Here is a 19,976-nt window from a genome sequence, read left to right as displayed (position 1 = left end):
GACTGTATTTTTTGAGTTCTGGCGCAAAGTAAGATCCATCTGTTTTGCCCAGCCGTTTGCTTGAGTGCCCCAGAATGGTCATGTTATTAGTCTTATTTGCAGTCCTGTTTGAGGTTATGTATTATATAAATAAACCTCAGTTCTCCTTGGGATGAATGCAGTATAGAAATTAAAAGCTGTGGTGTGGATAGCGGTAAGTGATGTTGCAGCTCATATTTTCTACAATGCCCTGTTTCCTTCAGATTGGGAAACAGACATTTAAAAATGAGTTTGTGATCTGGAAGGATAGTTTGGACCAAGTTTTTCTCAACAGGATACAAGATGTTATTTTTGAGCTTCATTACCTTCACCAAGGGAAAGAGAGGAAATAATCAGAGAAGGACAGTAAGAGAGAAGAAAGTGAAAGTAGGAACAAACAAGCAGAATAGGAGTGAAAACAAAGGTCAGAGAAAACAAAGAAATGACAGAGAAACGCAAAAATGTTATTTATATTTAGTTAACTATTCACAGAATTGACTTTTATTATTTTGACCTGAATCTTTAATTCATTCAACATCTGGTAAATTGAAGAAAAGAAACTGCCAGCTGTCAGTTAAATAGTTTATGTGTAAATATTCAGCCTAGTTTCTATCACTTTTTCTTGTCTGAGCCTAGAGAGTGAATTAGTTTCATTAGCTGTATTTGATTGCTGAGTAGGAGAATACCAATTGTTGATACAGATTTATCTATAGGTGAGCAGTTTTTATATTTTTGAACTACTTATCAAAGATTATTGTTATTTCCTATGATTTCTGGGTACAGTTATTTTTGTCAGTTTCTTTCATGAATGTTTTGTTGCCTTATAAGGATATATATGCACTTCCCTCCTCTCATTCAGTTGTCCCTGGTGACGCCTCCATAATTTCTGTCTTTACACTGGTGCATTTTTAGTCGAATTCAGGCATTTGAGAAGCAAAGGAAAAATTTAGTCAATGTCAGTGATTTAAAAGAAATCGAATCTCATTCATGGACAGATTTAGTGTGAATCTGAGCAAGCAGCATTTAAAATAAAAAAAGATACATTATCCATATTATTCTTCTGTATATATCAAAGAAAAAAGAAAAATGAGAATGAGATACATTTCTAATAATAGATGCAATTTCAGGGGTCATTTATGATTATGCTCTCATATGTAGGCATATTAAAATATTAATTTCTATTTTTTGAGGTTGGACATAAACATCACTACACATTAATAAAACGATATATTTTCAAATATAGAATGTAAAATAACAGAATGTATAATAAATGTAGAATAACAGAAAGATAATAATAATTCAATTTTAATTTTTAAAAAGTATTTGTTCTAAATTTTGATGTGTTAATTATTTGAAGCTTAAAAGAAGACATGACTTAATCTTAGTGTGTATGATTTTTTCTTAAACTGTTTTATTTTTTATAGATGATATTGTTGGAAGAAATAAGAGGTTAGAAAAAATAGTATGACATTTTAAACCCAAATATTTGTCATGTAATTGTAGATCTTAATTCCTGGACTCATAAATTTGAAGACCAAGAATACGTATTTCTTTTTTTTTTAACTAGGAGGTTAAACCAGAAGGTCTGGTTCAAAACCTGATAATCTTCCTGTGCTGTTTCAAATACTATGGTTGACTGTGACAAGATGTACAATATGATTTGAAATGAGGCACACTAAACCCATAATACACTGTAATGCCCACTTTGTACCCCTGAGTATGTTCATTTACCTCTGTGTCACTATCTGTCTCGCCACCATTTCAGTTGTTTGAAGGCAGTAGATCTAGCATTTGTTCTACAATTCTATTTGAAATCATAATTTTTCTTCAACATGTGTATTCAGATCTGTAGTTTTTCCTTTCTTTGTTCTTTGAATTAAACCATTTCATGTAATCATTAGGCTGTGTGAGTTTGTGTTGCTTTTTATAAAGGAGATAAAATATATCTAAAATTCAGAAGTACCAAGTTTCCAGTCACATCATTATGAAATCCTTAACGTGGAGGCATATTTTATTTTTCAGAATTGCTTCTGCCCCCTTTATTAAAAATTATTCTGGGAAAAGGATTTTTTCCCCCTTAACAGGAAAAAAAAAAAAAAAAGCTACGCTTGACTGATAATGCATTGCTTTGGATGGTGAAACATTATGAAAGTTTAATTTTTAATTAAATCTGAAATACCAATTATAACTGAAAGAGATTTTAACCTGTTTCTTTTCAGACTGGCTGAAGTTACATTTAGAGACTGAAATCGCTGCACCTTAAAAAACAAAAGATTGAGCTACACTGTGTTCCTGTAAGTGGAAGCTTCTTGTACGTTCCTCTGTGGTTCTGTGACCAACTCCAAAAAGGTACAAAGACACTGCTGACACAGTAACCAGACATGAGTGAAAATTTCATGTCCTAGAAGAAATGCATCTTTAAATAATTTTTCTATAAAAAAAGTTTTTAGGTTCAATATTCAGTATGTCTTTTTTTATTCAACTGAAATTGTGAATTCTTTCTTTGAGCTGGTTTGAATTTCATTACAGAGGGTGTCACCCACTGTGCATGAGCACAGTGACATGTACCCTGTTTGGAAAGATTCTTGGATTTCTGTACCAAATATATAAAAGGTAAAACATTTCTTATGAAATCAAAGTAGATTCCATTTTGCTTTGTGATGTCATTAGCAATTTTTAGCCTTTGTGTCAATGGAAATGGAAAGTTCATGATGACATCACAAGAGTCTGTTACCTTGAGGACTTTGGGCAAAACTAAGTAAAATGCATAATTCCCTTGCGTGCGTGTGTTCCCCATTCTGCTACAAAGCAGTCAAAATAGTACATCTTATGTCTTCCCATGAGCTACAAGGCTGTCTCTCAGAGCTCTATTGTTCCATAAATGCATGTCAGAGTCTACCACAGTCTGGTCTACCCTTATTTAGCTGCTGTTTTGTCAATGTACTTGGAAGAACAATTAACATTTGGGATTTCAATGTCTGAATAACAGGCAGTGAATAGAACTGGAGCATATAAAAGATTCAGACGCTCAGGGTAAGAAAACATAAGCTTATAGTCAGTAGAAGAAAAAAATCATTTTAATGCTGCACTCAAAGGTTGTGAAATACTACAAGGAAAGTCATCCTCACAACCTTCTTTTAAAATGTTAGATCAAGATGTACATTTTGATAATGAACTCCAGAAGTTTATAATATCTTTCTGAGATTGCAGTTTACTGTGAATGTTGCAAAGTGTTTGGCTAGAGAGTCTTAAAACAATTAACCTTCTATTGTTGAAATGCCACATATAGGGCATACTGTATCATGATTTTCAGAATGTCATAGTTCTGTCCAATAGTGAATACTAAAGGTGATTTCAGACCATTTTTTTACTTGGGATCATTGCACTCTCTCATTATTCAATATAATTCTTGTGTGTTGATTGTAGAAACTGGTAGACAGTGTTGTGGCACAGTTGTTTAAATGTCTCTGCATTTTGTCTGAATTCCTAAGGCGTGTGTGTGTGTGCGCGCGCGTGCGTGCTAAGGATGGTAACCAGCACCTGAGGCATGTAGGCAAGTACTCTGTCACTACGCTACACCCCAGCTCACTTCCCCCTTGGAGAAAGAGATGATGCATAAACAGCATAATCACCACACTGTAGGGTAACTGAAATGGAGGCTACTGTGTCACCAATGCAGCAGAGTTCCTGGATGGCATAAGTAAAGAATTTACTGTTATTGCTATTTTCATCATAGATACAAGTGTTCAAACCCACAGACACTAAGATCCCTTAGAACAAGGAAAGCTTCTCTTGTTTTAAAATAATCTCTAACTCTTGGCACAAAAGCAATCACAGATTAGATTTTTTTATTAGAACAATTATAAAATTTGGGGCTGGGGATTTAGCTCAGTGGCATAAGAACCTGCCTTGCAAGCAGGCAGTCATGAGTTCGATCCTTGGTACCAATAAAAAGAGAAAAAGAAAAAAAAAATATATATATATAAAAGAACAATTACAAAATTTATAAAATGTCAGAAATTTAGAATTTGTTGTTATAAAATATTTATTATAATAAAAGACCAAATAAAATTTTGTCACTTCAAAAGACCAGTTATAAAGGAATTTTCCAAAAATGTATTCTTATTTTTTATGTTTTTAAAATTATGTTACTGCATATTAATGTTACATGACAATAATGTTTGAGGGGTTGGTAAATGCATATAACATTATAGGTATATATATATCACATTTTCTTTATTCATTCATCTGTGGAATATTGTTATTTTGGAATTTTTCTTCTTTTTCACAATGAAAGAGAGAAAGAAGCCAAAAAAACTAGTGAGGGTTAAAAAAAAAAAAAAATAGAAGCTTGTAGTCAGTAGAAGAAAAAAGAAAAAGAAGAAAAGAAAAAAATCATTTTCATGCTGCTCTCAGAGGTTGTGAAATACTACAAGGAAAATCAACCTTTTTAAAACATTTTAGGTCATGATGTCGATTTTGATAGTGAAATCCAGAAGTTTTTAACATCTTCCTGAGCTTTGCAGTTTACTGTGTTTGTTTCAAGGTGTTTTGCTACACAGTGTTACACCTCTCCTTTTCTTGTTCCCTCCTGTTTTCCGCCTTTCCTGTCTCCAAAAATCTACTTCCTGGTTTCCTGTCCTCTCTCCTTTATTAATTTATGTAGTTCTTTAGATTTACCATGTATGATAAATAGTATGATACTTAATGTTTTAGTCTGGCTAAATTTACTTGACACATTGGTTTCAAGTTCTGTCCTTTTTCCTGCATGTGGCATGATTTCATTCTTCTTTATATTCCATTGTGTATGTATACCACATTTTCTTTATTCATCTTTTGATGAGCATTTAGGCTGTTTCTACAGCTAATCTATTGGGAATTGCATTGCTGTAAACATGAGCATATAAGCATCACTACAGTGTGCAGTCCTAAAATTTTTTTCAGGAATGTGCCAAAGAGTGGTATAGCTAGGTACAATAAACAATATTTCTGCAGTTAGCCTTTTGAAAATCTCCATACTGACTTGCGTAGCGGGTGAACTGATTTACATTCCCAACAACAATGTAGGCAGATTCTTTTTCCCCACTTCCTTACCAACAGTATTTTTTTTAATATCTTATCTTATTGGGGTAAGATGGAGTCTCAGTGTAGTTTTAATTTGCATTTTTTAAAAATCTTTTGCCTTTTTATCAGTACTGGGGATCAAACTCACGACTGCCTGCTTGCAAAGCAGGCACTTATTCTGCTGAGCTAAATCCCCAGCCCCTTTAATTTGCATTTTCTTAAAGGCTAGAGAATTTGAATACTTTTTCATGTACTTTTTGGCTATTTAACATTCTTTTTTGAGAGGTATTTATTCAGTTAATTCCTTGACTTCTTTGTTCTTTCTTTTTGTAGGGCTTCTTTGTTCTATAAGAGTTAATTTTTTGACTTCTTTATATATTATAGGTATTATTTCTTTATTCAGAGAATAGTTAGCAAAGATTTTCTCTAATTCAGCAACTGTCGATTCGCTCTCTAATTGATTCTATTGCCATGCAGAAATTTTTCAGTTTGATACAGTCCCATTTGTTGATTCTTGATATTTTTGCCTGTGCTTTTAGAATCACTTTCAGGAAGTCTTTGTCTGTTCAAGTGTTTTCATATTAGAAAATGGATAAAATATTGTTCTTGGATTGGTAGAATTAATATTGTTACAATGACCATATTACCAAAAATTATCTACAGATTCAGTGTGATGATCCCTATTAAAATACTACCATCATTTTTCTCAGAACTAAAAAAAGCAATAATGAATTTTGTCTGGAATCAGAAAAAGACAGAGAATAACCAAAGCATTATTAAACAAAAATAGTAATCTTGTATGTACCACTATATGAACTTTCAAACTATCACTTACAGCTTAGAAGAAAAACAACGTGGTGCCAGCACAAAAACAGAAATGTGGACCAGTGTACTAAAAGACACAGAAACAAACCTAAGTATCTACAGCCTACTGATTTGCAACAAGGGGAACAAAAATATATGCTGGAGAAAAAACAGCATCTTTAACAAACAATGCTTGGGTAACTGGGAATCAACATGCAGAAAACTGAAACGAGACCCCTAATCTTTTATCCTGTACTGAAGTCAAATTAAAATAGATCAATTACCTAAGTAAAAACAAAAACACTATGGCTGCTGAGAGACAGACATAGATCTTCCATTCATGTTATCAGACCAGGCATCCTAGTCTTTTACTTAATCAACTTTGCATTCTTCTTCCTGAATAAAATAGAACTACTCATTTATACACTGTATTCTTTCTGTCTATGAAATGGTTTTTAACAGTTTCACATGTAAGTTGTGCTTTATATTTCATGCCCTGGTAGGCTGAGTTGTAAGTCTACCTGACAACAATCCCAGTTTGTCTTCTTGTCAAACTGTGAGTTGTGCTTCAAGAAAAATGGGACACATTGTACAACAGATTGTGAGTAAAGAAGCAAAGGATTTGAGAAGTTACTATGAACAGAATCGACTTTCATTTTAATTTCTGAACATTTATAAGACCACAATATTGTTTAGAACTCAGAACCACTTGAAATAAAGATTTTTTCTTCCTCCTCAGCAACACTTTTCAAAATTTATTTTCACAAGCGATACTTTGATTTTTATTAAATCGGCTTCTGGAGATGCAGATGAAATATCTCATAGCACTTGACCTCTGAGGCAAAACTAAAATGATAAAATTTGAGGTTTATCATGTTATCATGTTAAATAATATTTAAGGACATCAAAGAACTTTATAAAAACATTTTACATTTGTTAAGATTGAAAAATTAAGGTGAAAGAGCACAATATCATCAAACATTATAACTGGAAAGGATGTAGGAAATGAAAGTCCATCACCTCATTTTGAAATAAATAAATTGGGGCCCAAGGTGGAGCATACAGGTTACCCAAACCATACTGCCTACCAATATAGATCATTCTTACATATTTATTCCTCAGAATAGACTCAAATGTAGACGCTTAACCTTCAATTTTTCCTCTATAGTCATTGTACGAGCAGTGTTGAAACACATTATCTTACATTCATTTTTTGAGATTAAACTATAATCTCCTCTACCAAGAAACTCAAAGTTTATTAATGAAAGAGTATTGTGAGAACAATGATTGTTACCAAATTTTTATTTCATTATTCCCATAAATATACTTTGATATAAGGCTTTTGATTGTTCAGTAAGTTGTATAAAGGCACATTAATTGGTTGACTTAATATTCTTGATGATGATCTATATCGTGGATAGACCATTAGAAGCTTCAGTAGTTTAATTGGGCTTAGAGGCATGATGAAACCAATAATCCAAACAGAGCCATTTTGAATTGGAATGCAGGCTTCCCAAGAAGATGCATCAACCATGGTGTCAGAATGCCACTATTGTCAGGGGTTATTTCCATCAGATAAATTTTTCAGAGACTGAAAACAAGGAAATAAACTTTAATATTTTAAAATGTAATGCTTGCCCTGATAATTTATTTCATATTTCATATATTGGATTATATCATAAAATAATCCAAAGAGAGCAGTATGTTATTTTCTATTATTTTACCCAGAGCAAAGTCTTAGTTTTGTCTTTAAATTTATTTTATCCCATCCATCTCTTCCCTGTGCCCCCCTGTAAAAGCTCAAATCACTGCATATATAATGATAATATCCTAAGTCTTTGTGCTCCAAAAACAAAGACGGTTCCATGATCACTCTGGCATATAAAGAAGAGTGAATTAGTATATGGAAATGCTTCAGCAGCACCCTAGATGTATTGAACAAGGATCTTTTTACCAACTATTTTCTTTTCTCAATGATGATTAATGAATATTTTTTCATGCCTCTATAAATAATACATGAAACTAGGATACACAAATACATAACACCCATTTTCTGTCATTAAGGAATTTGCAATCTATTTGGAAAACAGATGCATGTTTCTTATAGATCAAATGTTTATCAGCAGAGAAAGTAAGTGGTTACTATTTCTTCTAGGCCATGGAGGAATAATAATACATTAGCAAAAAGCTAATGGAGAAGGAGTAATAAGTGAAAGGCAGGGAAACAGTAAGTAGTAATGGTGTGATTTTTGCCTTTTGACAGTCGTTGGAACAGGGATTAAAGTGAAAGAGAACCAGAATGTATGAATGAGACAATCAGTTTTCCAGAAGTGTGGGTGACAAAACAGTAGCAGGCCAAGAAGTCAGTTTACATGATCACATAGGAACAAAGTAAAACAAACAGTAAAATAAAACTGTCTCAGATATTCTGAAGTTACTGAAATAAAAAATAAATAAATTTTTGGAAATTTTGCCCCCTAAATATGAAAGAAACTTCAAAAGCAATACTAAACACTAAACTAACATAATTCTAATTAAGGGGTAAAATTATTTTCTTCTTTTCCTGTATGAAAAAGCAGAAGCCTAAAGCGATTTGCCTCAGATCATATGAGAAGTAGGTGGTAGAGACAGTGGTTACAGTAAAGTGGGCAGAGAGGAAGAGCAAATGGAGTTAAGGACAGAAAAGTGTCAGAACAAAGAATCTGAATTTTATCCACAATATACTGGTAAAGCACATAGACACACTCAGAAAAAAAAAAAAAAAACAGAAGAAAACAAAGCAAAGACATTAATTGAAGCTCAAGAATAGAACAAGATTAGATGGCTTGGTGGGACATATTTTTAACCCCTGCACTCAGGAGGCTGTGGCAGGAGGATCCCAAAGAGTTCAAGGCCATCTTGGGATATATAATGAATTCAAGGCAACCTAAACTATATAGCAAAATTCTGTCCAAAATTAATAATACTAATATAATAAATTTGAAATAAAAGATAAATAATAGGACATACCCATAGAATTTATACTTTTTTATTTTTGTAGTATCAGGGATCGAAATCATGACCTCTTACTTGTCAGGCAGGCACTTATGCCACCCACTAAGCTAAATCCCTGGCCCCCAATTTATATATTCTTGTATTTGAATCCACACTGAAGTTGGAAAAGAACTTGGACTTTTGCTTTTGAAGTTGAATGGTTCAAAACATATTTCCCATCTGCATAAACAGTACATCCCTAACAACTTTCTAAGATAAGGTTATTTCTTTTCTGGTTAATAACCATCAAACTCCTATTGTTGAATAATAGATCTTATTTCATTTTATTTTTAATTTTTTGGTGCCAGGTATTCAAACTCACGACTTCATGCTTGCCAGGCAGGTGCTTATACTGCTGAGCTAAATCCCCGATCCCCAATTTTTATTTATTTGTAAGTGCTCACATTTTTTTAAAGATAATGCATACTGAAAATGTGTGTTAGACTGTTTTTTTAACTATAAACTTTAATTTTGTTTTTAATTATAGTGTTTTATCATATGTAATGACCGGAGTCATTACATATGATGCATTGAAAATAAATCATTATTATCCTTATTACTACCTATAATATTACTGAATTTCTGAGATTGAGAAACAATCTAGACTGTTTTGAAATATGAAGCATTAATATCCCATATTGCCACTAAACCAAAATAGAGATATTGGTTTGTTAAAAAATGATAGAAATGATCTGCTTTTGCAATTAAAGAAGGAGGAGAGCAAAGGGAATATGAAAATTAAACCCAAGAGAAGTAATTTTGGTTCTAAGGATAGGAGAATCTGCTATATATCAGTTTAAAAAAAATAGACACTGGAAGTACTATAGCAACAGGAAGCTTTAGGAATTGTTTATTCCAATCTACTCATTTGGAAAATGAACACAGTTCAAGCCTAATATTTATATCCAAGTCACACAATGAATAGTTAACTATATACTTAAACAATTAGTAAATCCAACTCCCACCATAAATCCAACTCCCACCCAAATCACAACCAAACCACCTAATAATGGGTGATCAAAGCCGCCACATAAGTCTTTGAAGGGCATTAGAGGGAAAAGAAGTGTTAATCCAGGATATGAGTCTCCATACAAGTCATAATAAAAACTCTGATTAATGCATGTCATTCACAATCTGTTTACTTAATGTACCAAATGCTTTATAAAAGTTTCCTCTAATCGTTGCTACCCACAGTCAACAACTATTCAACGAAGTACACATCATTACCACTTTATTATGAAAAAAACAGCCACAGAGAGATTAAATAGCCTCCATGAACACAAACCCAATAAATTAGTTTGTATTGCTATCAGACCTAACTGACTCAGATTATTTGATGATCTCCTGCTTGATGTTTTGAATGTGTTGTACTTTGTTCTCACCTTACTTCATGTGGTCACATATATCATTAATTTTTCAATAGTCTAAATATCTAAAAAATATTAGGAAGGTAGGAAAGTTACAGTCACCAAGTACTTTATCTTACTATTTAGATTTGATTCTTACAACATAGCCTCATGAGACACTACAATTGAGGCTCGATGAGATTAAATTGTCCCATGCATTTTAGTAAAAGCTTCAGCCAGTTTCCAGGCAGTATTTGTCCCAAATGCTCTTCTACTGTTTCGTCTTCCTCTAGTTCACTTCTTGTCTTGAGTGCTAGCTAGTTTTCTGTAGTCCGCTACCTTAGCTTCTCATCCAGCTAAGAAGAATTGTAACACAGGTTCTCATAGAGTTGTCAAAAAGGAAGACAGTGTATTAAGATACTGCTTTTACAATTGAATTATATTATCATGTCTGAGAATAGATATAATTTCTTTATATGTTTTGTTCTTTGAGAAGTGAACAGCTGGAAAGACTAGCCAAGTTCATCGTATTAGCCTTCTATCTCTATGAATCATCGCCACTTTACAGTGGTAATAACTCTGTGTCTATGCTGACAATCCCAAACATATGATAGAAAGTGGTGCCCTAAACTAGGTCATACTTAAAAACATCTTTGAAAAAAAGTGACTGGAAAATAAAATACTTTTATTTTTAGACCAATAAGAAAAAATAATTGGAGTATTCTAAATTTGAGATTTGGAGCTGGATGCAGTGGCCTATGCCTGTAACATCAGCATTTGAGACCAAAGCAGCAAGATTACAGCAAGTCAGAGGAAAACCTGGGCTACATAGCAAGACAGTGTCTCCAAAAACTAAGTAAATAAAATAAAATATAGATTTGGTTTCTGTTTTTCATCTCAAGACCAGCTTAATTGGCAGGCTGTATGGCATGATCAGAGACAAAAATCTGTCAATGTGCCCAACATTATTGTTACTATAATAACATAAAACTTTGAAAATCCAAATATGCTTATGAATTGTTTTCTAATTATCAGTAACAATTGAGAACCACAAAAGAGGTGAATTCCTCGAAGTACAAATCGTCTTTTGCAAATGGAAAGGGGACCAAGGGCTGGAGTACTGGGAAGGGGCAGAATGAAAAAAGAACTAAAATGTGTCACATACATGGAACAGATTCCAACATTAAATATAATCATTTTTATTGCAAATATATACTAACAAAAACGTAAAAGGATACAGCTATTGAAAAAAATATAAAAGTGCCAAATTTTTTCTTTAAAAAAGAAAACAAAAATGGAAAAGAGATATAACATTTGCTAGTAACAGGTCCCATGCAAACAGGGACTTGAATTTCTTTGTATGTGTCAATTTTAGCAACACTGTGTATCAATATCCCCATTTCTGAGGAGGCCATTTTCTAATATTGACACACTGGAACAGGTATCCTAAGATGAATTGTGACCATAGAATAATAAACTGAATCTAAGAATGAGCTCTGAAACATCAATATTCATAACAATTTTATGATTATTAGTATCAGTACTAATTGGCAGTGTTCTAGAGTCTCTCCTCTGTTTCTTGAGTTTGACTTCCAAGTCCGTGTCTGTGAAAGCCCTTAGCTGTCTTTTCGTTTCTTCTAAGTAACTCAGTTAAAATTGTCTTTCCTGCTTAGCAGGAGAGACTTTGTTCTTTGGCACAGCTTTGCTCTTTTAATATGTTGCTACTAACCCTGTAGAGATTATATTAATGTATCTTTGTATTACTGGTTTTCCTGTGGTAGAAGAAAAAAATTTTTTTTACAATTTTATAATATTTTGTTAAAAATCCAGTTTTGGTTCAGGATTTTGTTCTAAGGAATTTTGAATTAAAATATAAAAAATTTTAGAAGAGAGAGGAATCTAATCTCTTTAAGACTGATAAGAGATAAAGTAAGGAGACTTGTGACTCTTTGAAAAAAATTTCTAAGTAATTAGGTACACGTTATTCAGGAACTCTTAAGAAGTGTTGTGCTTTGGATTCTGGCAAGTTGGCTGTAATGTATCTGCTTGGTTACTTTTCTGACTTTGCTGAGAAAAAACACCTGATACCCAAAATGAAGCAAGGAAAGGTTTATTTAGCTTACACTTCTGGAGATTTCAGTCCATACTCAGCTGGTTCCAAGGCAGGGTGGCATGGCTGAGAGGCAGCAATTCATGGAGGCAAGTGGCACGAACAGAAGAGGGAAAAAGAAAAAAACGCGCCTTCTTCCCCCCTTTACATTGTATGCTGACTCCGCCCTGGGTGGGTGCAGACTCACACCATCAGTCCCAGCACTGGACACCAAACCAGTCACAATGCTGGATTCAGCCACCTTCGTGACTGACTGAGGCTTGGAGAGCCACCAAACACAAATCATAGCAGTATCCCTTCAGTATCTCGAAAGGCAATGTGAAAGCACCATTATGAGTAAACTGAAAGGGAAGAGAGGCCATGCTGAACTGAATTCTTCCAGGGGGAGCATGAGACAGTGAATACAAAATGAAGATACATCTTCCAATTAATACCAGAGTCTCAGAGTTTTGAATGTCCAGTGACAATATTTTCAAAGATACAGGAGAATAATTTGGCTCATCCTAGACAGATCCTGAATATTAGAAGGCTTTGATTTTTGACAAGGTCATTGACATTTCTGCTAATGTTCTAATTTAACCATGTAATAATTTGCTTAACTGTTGCTATAGTTTTGCTGAATTGTTCTTTGCTTTCATTATCTATTTTGTCTTTATTAAGTAATCAAAACAGCACATATAGTATTAGTATTATTACCATTTATACTATCAGCATTTTGTTTTCCGTATGTTGGATTACACAGTAACCATATATCATTCTTACTCTTTTGTAGCCCTAGAAAGGTCAGGAGGCCTAATTAGGCTCTTGCTGCTCAGTAACTTAATGTAGATTTATCTTTCCTAGAAAACTTACCAGTTAAGTTTTACCCCCAAATTGTAGGGGATAGAAAATAATTTGTATGAAAAATTCTTTTTTTCAAATAATGAACTAACTCTACAAAGTTATTTGGGACTCTCTAATTGGAGACGTAAGTCTATAGTACACTGTCATTGCACTGCCACTAAAGAAGCAGAAAGTGTAACTGAAGAAAAAGAGTGTAGGGCTATCCGGAGATTTGATTCGTGCATTGGCTAACAATTCTGTCTTAAGGTCATTTTCTTTATGAGTAGAAAACAGTTCTCCCTATGTTACAGATGTATTGGGCAAATTCAAACTTTACGTATGAAGTGAAGTTTCATGCAATAAGGGTAATTTATAAGTGGTATGTATTTTATAGAATAATTAGTAGAAGTATTAATCAGTTTGAAGTCTTAAAAGTAAGATACTTTATCTAAGCTTTTAGTGACTTGAGTTTAGTTTGTTTTTGATTAGGAAAGTACTTTGTTACTGCTAGGAACTGTTCACACGTTCAAAATATGACAAAGAATGAAATGTTAATGATGTGTTGTTTCTTTTTTTTTTTTTTTTTTTTTCTTTTTCCTTTTTATTGGTACTGGGGATCGAACTCACGACTGCCTGCTTGCAAGGCAGGCACTTATGCCGCTGAGCTAAATCCCCAGCCCTGATGTGTTGTTTCTTTTAAAGTTTTCTGCACAGGTCCTCTTAAATAAAAAACAATTGTTCTATTTTCTACACTATATAATGACTTTCTTGAGGGGAACTCTGTATGGAGGTCATGTAATTGTTTTTCTCAGTCACTAGAATGGCACCAGATGACTTTAGTATGTTGTATACATTGCATAAAACTTCTGTAAAGTTTTATTAAGAATTTTACTAAAATATGTAAAAAATACTAATTTTATTAATTCTACTATACATATGCTTTTATTAAAATTGTACAAACATGAGAAAGTATGAATTATGAATATAGCCATTAACTTAGGATGATCATAATTTGGAAACAAGCCAAGTTTCAGGGTAATAAATGATTGTAAATAAATGTGTTCATGTGAACTCAAAGAAAATTATAGAAAAATTCCACCTCCTATTCTTTACATTGATCATTTGTAGGATTGAAAAAACAAAAATGGACCTTGGAAAAATTATTATGTTTTTTAACAATTTTAATCACTTCACTACTCACAACGAACATCTATTGCTAACAGTTTTAAAATGTGTAATATATTTTAAATTACTTCATTTTAATTTCTTAGAAAAATAGGTTGAGAAAAATAATCAACACACAGAAACTTTAGTTTTCCTTTTTTGCCTCACCTTCCTTAATAAAATGTTATAGTACATATGCGATTCATGTATTCAACAAATATTTTCTGAATTTTAAACTGGTTCTAGTTTTCTTGTGAGAAACTGTGAGATGTGTGTGTGCATGTGTGTGAGTGTGTGTGTGTATAAAACTGAGCTCTTCTTATGCAGGATCATACACAGAATAACATATAAAAAACTTATAATTGAGTCCTTTAAATCAATTTCTTTACTACAGTATGTCTGGATAACCTATACAATGGAAAACAAAACCTCAACTTTAACCATGTTTCTCATCCTCAAGTTATTTCCTACATACAGCTAACTTCAGTACTTATTCTATATTTTTCTCATCCTTCTCTCCAGAAGTTTGCACTAGCCCTCTGACGCCCCAAACAGTTCTTTTCTGCTCACAGTCAGTGTCTTGCTGGATTGGTCTTGTTCTTCCCTTTCTATTGTAAATCTCTCCTGTTTTTTTTTGGCTGTTTGTTTGTTTGTTTGTTTCCCCCTTATTCTCATTCATTGAGAAAAAGAAGAAAATCAGCAGCTAACAAAACAAATAAACACAACCTCTGCCTTCAGAGGTATTAAATCTCAAGACTGTATTCCATGGGATTATTCACAGTTTAAGCAGCTGAGGAAGTAGACCAGAAAACTTAGGTTAAAAAGAAGCATGTAAGTTGTACTACTCAGGTCAAATTGATCTAAATACTTGGGCAGAAAATCAGAATCAGAATCACAGTCAAACAGGAAGGAACGATAATAGTTTGGTGCTCTAGTTGCCAGAGTAGTCACATTCTAGGTCCATTACAGAGTGTTCCTGACAATAACCCACGCCATATGTGTGAAGAGCAGAGGCACAATAAACTAAATTAAAACACAGGAAAGTTGTAGTGTAAGAAACACAACTAGTAATAAACATATATAAATATTTCCATTTTATGGCCAGTTATAAGTAAGGCTTTGTGAGGACAGAATAACACAGGGAGACACAGACAGAGGCAGACAGAGAAAATATCTTGGAGTCCTCCCGTTTCTGGACTTTCATAGTGCAATCATTTACGAAGAGCCAATGAGAGTTCTCACCTGAACTGTGAGTGAGAGGTTTTCTTTATACACTGCTATTATGATTGTATGCTTTGGTTGCTTAGAATGCTCAAGTAGCCTTCAGCTTGAGGGGAGTAATTGGAAGAAGGTTTGTAAGTTAAATTGTTCATTATAACTACTTCTTATGATGGATTGGCATACCCCAAATATCCTACACAGAACCAATCAATTCAGATATGAGTAGCCACACTTTTTCATATAAAATTAATGTTTATCAAGGTGATATTTTTACTTTAAAATTTTGTTAGTACAATTATTTAAATACAACTAAAATATACACAATTAAGCAGCTTCATATTCCCACGACTTTACATGTCTTTCATTTGTAAATATTTACTGTTTATCTTTTTCTCATGCTTTGACTTCCTCAGACCATTTTCACAGGTTATATTCTACTTAGGTTAGAATCTAGGTGATAATAATCCTTACACTGACATTGGTAAAGTGCAGCTTAATTTCTCCCAAGATGAGTGGCTCTTCTGCCCCTTATAATTCTAAAGTTGTCATCTCTTCATCTCTGAATCTCTCTAATTATCTTTTTAAGTTACATTTATCTTTTTGCTCTTAGTTCCTTCAGCTCAGGATCTCCTCCTTTAGTTCAGAGGTTCCTAATTCTGGTTGTATTTTAAAGTCAGTAACAAAGGTTTTTAAAATAGTGTTGTATTGGCCCCACTCAGATAATTGCACTTTAATTTGTCACAGGTGGTAAACTCCAGCTGCATGGTAGACTCTTGAAGAAATAAAACTCTTATTGAATCTCAAGTTGTTTGATTCAGTTAATTCAAATTTAACATGCTGCCTAATATTAGAAAGTCATTATTCTTAGAAATGGCTGCCTTCCAAACCAAGCAATAATAAAGTTTTAACATTATACACAGTATCTTCCTGTATGTCATCACATGCATGTGATGACACAGAGGAGCACACACATTACACTAATCATCAAATTTGAACAGGTAATTTTATGTACATTGCTATTAAAGTAATTAATTAGTTTCCATCCATACTTGACCAAACTTTAAAAGTTATCTTTAAATTTGACTATCATAAATGAAATACCCTTTTGATTAAGTAGCTAAAGAAACTCAAATGTAACTTTAATATGATTAGTAGAGTAAGAATGGTAGCTGACAACAGTGTCAAAAAGAGTGTTAGTTGATAGCCAAAAGGTACACATAACCTAATGTTCATCTGTGGACAGGTAGATACTGGAATAGTTAAATTTATAGAAAGAATATGTTTACAAGGAGTGGGGAAAGGGAAAGAATTGTGAGGGTGTATTTAATGGTCCTAGAGTTTTAGTTTGGAATGGTTTACAAATTCCAGACATGGAACCTAATGATGGTTGCATTAAGAGTGTACATACACTTAATGCAACTGAACTGCACATCTAATAATAGTTAAAATTACAAGTTTAGAGGTTTATTTTATTGAAGTAAAGAGATTTGCATTTAAAAACTTGAAATGAAGTATAGTCACAAGATTTAGAGAAAAAAATTGAACTACATAGTCTATTGAACCATTAAGGTTTGATGGAATGCAATAATTTATTAGCTTAACTAGCAGAATTTAGGTAGCTATTAAAGCCTGTCATACTTAAGAAATTGAAAAAACTGGTATTATCTCTAATTCATAAACAGTAATAATGGTAATAAAGTATGAAAGATAATAATTGAAACAAGCAGAAAATTAGTTTTAAATTTGTAGCTATGAAAAATTTTCATGTAGGTGAACTAAAACTAGCTCCCTTAGAGTAGATCCATTGATTTCTTTCCTATCAATATTACCTCTTAACAAATTATTTTTTTGATGGGATAAACCATGAGCTTTTGAAACTTTGTGGTTTTTAGTAATTCAGTATGTAATGATTCCTTGATTCCTTTTTTACTTAAAAATGTTGAGCATTCATATTGGCTTTTATAAATTTGTATACAGTTCTGAGTTTCAGCATATGAATATATTCAAATAACAACCACCATTACTGTTAGGATTCAAATTACTTCCATCACCCCACAGAACTCCATGCTATCCCTTTCTCCTCCACTACTAACTCCAAGTAAACACAGATTTCTTTTTATCATATATTTTTATTCTTTTCACAGTTGTCATAATAATCTTAAAGTATGTGTTTTGAGGGAGGGTCTCAGTAAGGTATAAATTACCCAATCCTGACCCAAACTTGAGATCCTCCTCTCTTTGTCTCCCAGAGAGCTGGCCTTGCAGGCATGCGCTCTATGCTTGACAGAACAGCATTTCTGCGTATGGAATGAGATGCCGCTCATTCTTTAGTCATGCTTCCATCAAAAGCCATTGGTATTTTTTTCTAGTTCAGGTCAGTTATACATAGAATTGAATATATTTTTTTGTTAAAATAAGAGACATCCACATTTGGTTTTACTTTCTTCAAAAAAAAAAAAAAAGTAATAAGAACTGTGGGAGTAATAAAACCCAAAATGTGTAATTGTCATTGTACAAAAGAAAGGAAAAGAAAGTGCTCTAAAGGATATAACTGCATATATATTTAAGTGTATAAGATAGATAACCATATTACTGAGTTTTGTTGGATCATTGAACAAAACTGTTTCCAGTCTCACTGTTTGAAAGTCCCCTCTATATGCTTTAATTTTGTAACTTGAACAACTATTTCTAAGATGACAATATGTAATTAACTACTGTTAATTTTTCTGAAATTTCCTACTGTTTATTTTTTCTGAAATTCTGTATAACTTGTACCCTTTTTCTGTTTTTTTCTTTTTTCTCCCTAAATAAAATTTAAAAAAAAAAAAGAGACATCTAAATGAAATGCAGGGTCAAATGCCTTGTATATAATTTCACACTGCCAAAGTGTACTGCTAAGTAGCTATACCTTTTTTCATTCCTGCCAGCAATTGTATGAATTTGTTCTTCACATCTTTGTCAACACTTGGTACTGTCAATGTTTTTTTTTCATTTATTCCTTGTAATAGGTCCCTAGTGGAAACTTTATTTCTCATCTTTTCTTTTTTTGTTGTTGTTTCTTTCTTTCCTTCCTTTCTTCTTTCCTGTGTTTCTTCCTCTCTTCCTTTCTCTTTCTGTCTTCCTTCTTCCCTTACAGGTTATAGAAGATAATGTCATTTGGGTACTTATCTTACCTCCTTTTCCATTTTTAGAGTTTATTACTTCTCTGTACAATTTCCACCAGGGGGAAAAAATGGGATTTTTTTTTGTATTTCTGAGTCTGTTACTTTTCCCACTGTTCTTAGAGTTGCTATTTTCCCTATGTTACTACCTTAATTTGCTTTTTAAAAGGGAATACTTTTATGCTAAGATTGCCCTTTCATACTTGGATACAAAATAGGGATATTTTTTCTAATGAGGAAGACAGGCGATGTTTTTCCTCACAAACATTCAATGAAGGACTGCACATTAAGAGTGCAGTACAACTTCTTAGTGTAACAGTTAAGGCTTTTAGTCCATTATAATTTTTATGTTTAACAGTTAAAGATATTAATCCATTACAATTTCTATGTTTCATAAACTACATATAGTTTGATCTAATTAATTAGAGGGCATACTACATTACCTACAATGTTTGGTAATGGTATATTTTATTTTACTTAGTGTTGAAGGAATTTGTCTTTCCAAAAATGAAGACTATATCCTAAGAACCAACACTTTATTTCTAGAAATCATTCCTTAAGTAACATTTCCACATATATTACAGCAATTTTTATGACTTTATTCATTAAAGCTGAAATCTTGTAGCATACTAGGTTTCTATAAAATTATAAATAATAAATTTTAATTAACCTATAGATATTTGCAATGAATCAATATATACATATACTATCTGGAGGAATGTTATAATATATTTTAAGTCTATATAGGAAATTGTGGATAATTGTTTTATCTTATATTGATAGAAAGTGAAGTCTAGCTATCTACAAGGATGGTCTCCAAATTGTTAATAATGATTATCCTAGTTAGGGGGCAACCGGTAATTGAACAGAGAGAGGGATGTTCTTTTACTTCTTGTTAAAATTTATTTTTAAAAGGCAAAAGGTTTTTTATTCATTTTATCATATTTTTTTACACTGTTTGTATTGGAGATGGCTTTGATATATTTTTCCTGACTCTATTGAGGTATAACTAACAAACAAAAAAATCTATATTTTTAAGATATACAATGTGGTATTTGGTATACATATACATTCTGAAAAGATTACCAAAATTAAGCAAATTACCACATCCATCACCTCATATCTTTATCTTTTTTATATGTAACAAGAGCACAAGATCCATACTTGCAGCAAATTTCAAATATTTAATCCATTATTAATAACTATAGTCACCAGACTGTATTTTAGTTCCCC

General features: G+C 32.6%; 1 protein-coding gene across 29 annotated transcripts in view; it reads left to right on the top strand.

Moving 5' to 3' along the window:
• Zbtb20 (zinc finger and BTB domain containing 20) overlaps positions 1-19,976 on the top strand; it is an 838,748-nt gene that overhangs the window by 343,085 nt on the left and 475,687 nt on the right. For 19 of the 29 annotated variants that reach the window (XM_063225304.1, XM_063225276.1, XM_003469286.5 and 16 more), the window contains one exon: positions 2,238-2,367. The gene's annotated coding sequence lies outside the window, so the exon portion shown is untranslated. The remainder of the gene's footprint in view (positions 1-2,237; positions 2,368-19,976) is intronic. The other 10 variants (XM_063225278.1, XM_063225281.1, XM_063225291.1 and 7 more) reach the window with 1 other exon arrangement.

Source organism: Cavia porcellus, unplaced genomic scaffold, assembly GCF_034190915.1.
Source record: "Cavia porcellus strain 051 isolate PalLab524CR breed Dunkin Hartley unplaced genomic scaffold, mCavPor4.1 scaffold_15, whole genome shotgun sequence".
Classification (NCBI taxonomy): Eukaryota; Metazoa; Chordata; class Mammalia; order Rodentia; family Caviidae; genus Cavia; species Cavia porcellus.
This window is presented reverse-complemented; position numbering and strand designations above follow the sequence as displayed.